The following is a 5327-nucleotide window of genomic DNA, read 5'->3' as shown; positions in this document are numbered from 1 at the left end:
AGGGCAACAACCCAGCAGCAGGACCGCTACCTCCGCCTTTGTGCAAGGAGGAGCAGGAGGAGCACTGCCAGAGCCCTGCAAAATGACCTCCAGCAGGCCACAAATGTGCATGTGTCTGCTCAAACGGTCAGAAACAGACTCCATGAGGGTTGTATGAGGGCCCGATGTCCACAGGTGGGGGTTGTGCTTACAGCCCAACACCGTGCAGGACGTTTGGCATTTGCCAGAGAACACCAAGATTGGCAAATTCGCCACTGGCGCCCTGTGCTCTTCACAGATGAAAGCAGGTTCACAGTGAGCACATGTGACAGACGTGACAGAGTCTGGAGACGCCGTGGAGAACATTCTGCTGCCTGCAACATCCTCCAGCATGACCGGTTTGGCGGTGGGTCAGTCATGGTGTGGGGTGGCATTTTTTGGGGGGGCCGCACAGCCCTCCATGTGCTCGCCAGAGGTAGCCTGACTGCCATTAGGTACCGAGATGAGATCCTCAGACCCCTTGTGAGACCATATGCTGGTGCGGTTGGCCCTGGGTTCCTCCTAATGCAAGACAATGCTAGACCTCATGTGGCTGGAGTGTGTCAGCAGTTCCTGCAAGAGAAAGGCATTGATGCTATGGACTGGCCCGCCCGTTCCCCAGACCTGAATCCAATTGAGCACATCTGGGACATCATGTCTCGCTCCATCCACCAACGCCACGTTGCACCACAGACTGTCCAGGAGTAGGCGGATGCTTTAGTCCAGGTCTGGGAGGAGATCCCTCAGGAGACCATCCGCCACCTCATCAGGAGCATGCCCAGGCGTTGTAGGGAGGTCATACAGGCACATGGAGGCCACACACACTACTGAGCCTCATTTTGACTTGTTTTAAGGACATTACATCAAAGTTGGATCAGCCTGTAGTGTGGTTTTCCACTTTAATTTTGAGTGTGACTCCAAATCCAGACCTCCATGGGTTGATAAATTGGATTTCCATTGATTATTTTGGTGTGATTTTGTTTTCAGCACATTCAACTATGTAAAGAAAAAAGTATTTAATAAGATTATTTCATTCATTCAGATCTAGGATGTGTTATTTTAGTGTTCCCTTTATTTTTTTGAGCAGTGTAGTTTCTGTATATCGTGTTGTCATTTCTGCTGCAGCACAGTACATTCGGAAAGTATTTAGACCCCTTGACTTTTTCCACATTTTCACTTATTCTAAAATGGATTAAAAAACATTTAATCCTCAGCAACCTACACACAATACCCAAATAATGACAAACCCCAAAAACAGATTTTTTTTACATTTTTGCTAATGAAAAAAAAATCTGAAATACCTTATTTACATAAGTATTCACACCGTTTGCTATGAGAGTCGAAATTGAGCTCAGGTGCATCCTGTTTCCATTGATCATTCTTGAGATGGTTTTACAACTTGATTGGAGTCCACCTGTGGTAAATTCAATTGATTAGACATGATTTGGAAAGGCACACACCTATCTACAGTTTATAAGGTCCCTCAGTTGACAGTGCATGTCAGAGCAAAAACCAAGCCATGAGGTCAAAAGGATTGTCCGTAGAGCTCAGAGACAGGATTCTGTCGAGGCACAGACCTAGGGAAGGGTACAAAAAAATGTCTGCAGCATTGAAGGTCCCCAAGAACACAGTGGCCTCCACTATTCTTAAAATTGGTTTGGAACCACCAAGACTCTTCCTAGAGCTAGCCTTGGTCAGGGAGGTGACCAAGAACCTGATAGTCACTCTGACAGATATCTAGAGTTCCTCTGTGGAGATGGGAGAACCTTCCAGAAAGACAACCATCTCTGCAGCACTCCACCAATCAGGCCTGTATGGTAGAGTGACCAGACGGAAGCCACTCTTCAGTAAAAGGCACATGACAGCCCGCTTGGAGTTTCCCAAAAGGCACCTAAAGGAATCTCAGACCATGAGAAACAAGATTCTCTCGTCTGATGAAACCAAGATCGAACTCTTTGGCCTGAATGCCAAGCGTCACGTCTCAAGGAAACCTGGCACCATCCCTACGGTGAAGCACGATGGTGGCAGCATCATGCTGTGGGGATGTTTTTCAGCGGCAGGGACCGGAAGACTAGTAAGGATTGAGGCAAAGATGAATGGAGCAAAGTACAGAGAGATCCTTGATAAAAACCTGCTCCAGAGCTCTCAGAACCTCGGACTGGGGCAAAGGTTCACCTTCTGACAGGAGAACAACCTTAAGCACGCAGCCAAGACAACGCAGGAGTGGCTTCGGGACAACTCTCTGAATGTCTTTGAGTGGCCCAGCCAGATCCCGGACTTGAACCCGATCGAACGTCTTTGGAGAGACCTGAAAATAGCTGTGCAGCAACCTGACAGAGCTTGAGAGGATCTACAGACAAGAATGGGAGAAACTCCCCAAATACAAGTGTGCCAAGCTTGTTGCGTCATTCCCAAGAAGACTCAAGGCTGTAATCGCTGCCAAAGGTGCTTCAACAAAGTACTGAGTAAAGGGTCTGAATACTTATGCAAATATGATATTTCATTTTTGATATTTTTTATAAATTAGAAAAAATCTGTAAAAACCTGTTTTTGCTTTGTCATTATGGGGTATTGTGTGTAGATTGATGAGGGGAAAAACGATTTAATACATTTTAGGATAAGGCTGTAACCTAACAAAATGTGGAAAAGGGGTCTGAATACTTTCTGAAGGCACTGTATGCATGGGAGCATAATGTATTTACTGTTTTCTTCACATTTCCAAGTTCTGGTGACAAATCATGCATTCCAATTCTTGCATAGATTGTAATGGACACATAATGTGTGTAAAATACTTATTATAATGAGCTGATGCTAAGCTAATTACCAGCTATGTGTGGCGCCTTCTTTGTTGACATCATACAATGCATTTTGATTGTCACGTAAACGTCTGTCAGACCAAAGATATTATAACTACACTCCCTTCAACATGCATACTGCAAAAATACCCAATTCAACTTGTAACCTCTTATCTTTGGTTGTTGCGAAAAACATTGCGGCGCACACAAACTACCCATTGTCAGATTACTTTCGATTTTCGTGATGGGGTGATTTGTAAATAGTAATTGCTATTAGCTCATTCATATTATGGTTTCTGTCAGCCGAGAGTTAGCTAAATACACTATAAATACAAAAGTATGTGGACACCCTTTCAACTTAGTGGATTCAGCTATTTCAGTCACACCCGTTGCTGACAGGTGTATAATATCATGCGCACTGCCATGCAATCTCCATAGACAAACCGTGGCTGTAGAATGGCCTTATTGAAGAGTTCAGTGACTTTCAACGTGGCACTGTCATAGGATGACACCTTTCCAACAAGTCAGTTCGTCAAATGTCTGCCCTGCTAGAGCTGCCCCGGTCAACTGTAAGTGCTGTTACATCTAGAAGCAACAACGGCTCAGCCACAAAGTGGTAGGCCACACAAGCTTACAGAACAGGCCCGCCAAGGGCTGAAGCGCATAAAAATTGTCTGTCCTCTGTTGCAACACTCACTACCGAGTTCCAAACTGCCTCTGGAAGCATCATCAGTAAAATAACTGTTAGTCGGGAGCTTCATGAAATGGGTTTCCATGGCCGAGGAGCCGCACACAAGCCTAAGATCAACATGCTCAATGCCAAGAGTCGGCTGGAGTGGTGTAAAGCTCGTCGCCATTGGACTCAGGAGCAGTGCAAATGCAATGAATCACACTTCACCATTTGGCAGTCCAACGGACGAATCTGGGTTTGGCAGATACCAGAATAACGCTACCTGCCCCAATGCATAGTGCAAACTGTATTTTATTTATTTATTTTATTTCACCTTTATTTAACCAGGTAGGCTACTTGAGAAAAAGTTCTCATTTGCAACTATTTGGATATAACTATGGATTATTTTGAACCAAACCAACATTTGTTATTGAAGTAGAAGTCCTGGGAGTGCATTCTGACGAAGACAGCAAAGGTAATAACATTTTTCTTATAGTAAATCTGACTTTGGTGAGTGCTAAACTTGCTGGGTGTCTAAATAGCTAGCCCTGTGATGCCGGGCTATCTACTGAGAATATTGCAAAATGTGCTTTCACCGAAAAGCTATTTTAAAATCGGACATATCGAGTGCATAGAGGAGTTCTGTATCTATAATTCTTAAAATAATTGTTATGCTTTTTGTGAACGGTTATCATGAGTAATTTAGTAAATTCACCGGCAGTGTTCGGTGGGAATGCTAGTCACATGCTAGTCACATGCTAATGTAAAAAGCTGTTTTTTGATATAAATATGAACTTGATTGAACAAAACATGCATGCATTGTATAACATAATGTCCTAGGGTTGTCATCTGATGAAGATCATCAAAGGTTAGTGCTACATTTAGCTGTGGTTTGGGTTTATGTGACATTATATGCTAGCTTGACAAATGGGTGTCTGATTATTTCTGGCTGGGTACTCTGCTGACATAATCTAATGTTTTGCTTTCGTTGTAAAGCCTTTTTGAAATCGGACAGTGTGGTTAGATTAACGAGAGTCTTGTCTTTAAAATGGTGTAAAATAGTCATATGTTTGAAAAATTGAAGTTTTTGCATTTTTGAGGAATTTGAATAACGCGCCACGGGATTACACTGGCTGTTGAGTAGCCCATAGAGGTTAATTAACAAACTATAGTTTTGGCAGGTCGGTTAGCACATTTACTTTGTGTATGACACAAGTAATTTTTCCAACAATTGTTTACAGACAGATTATTTCACTTGTAATTCACTGTATCACAATTCCAGTGGGTAAGAAGTTTACATACACTAAGTTGACTGTGCCTTTAAACAGCTTGGAAAATTCCAGAAAATTGTCATGACTTTAGAAGCTTCTGATAGGCTAATTGACATCATTTGAGTCATTTGGAGGTGTACCTGTGGATGTATTTTAAGGCCTACCTTCAAACTCAGTCCCTCTTACCTTGACATCATGGGAAAATCAAAATATATCAGCCAAGACCTCAGAAAATAAATGTAGACCTCCACAAGTCTGATTCATCCTTGGGAGCAATTTCCAAACGCCTGAAGGTACCACGTTCATCTGATGAGTTAATAATAATACATTAATACTTTACTCGATAAGATATGAAAATATCTGAAGAGTCGATTCGGGAAATAGAGACTCTATAAACATTTACCTGTGGTGCCCCGAATTCTTAGTTAATTAAGGTTTACATGATTAGTTTAATCACGTAATAATAATTACACAGAGAATTGATTTGACATAATAAGTCTAACACATTTAATGATAGTCACAGACACGACTCTACTATTTGTTTTCATTTTTGCTGTTGTCTGTGCCTAACAA

Source organism: Salmo salar, chromosome ssa10, assembly GCF_905237065.1.
Source record: "Salmo salar chromosome ssa10, Ssal_v3.1, whole genome shotgun sequence".
Taxonomy (NCBI): domain Eukaryota; kingdom Metazoa; phylum Chordata; class Actinopteri; order Salmoniformes; family Salmonidae; genus Salmo; species Salmo salar.
Note: the sequence above shows the minus strand (reverse complement) of the source record.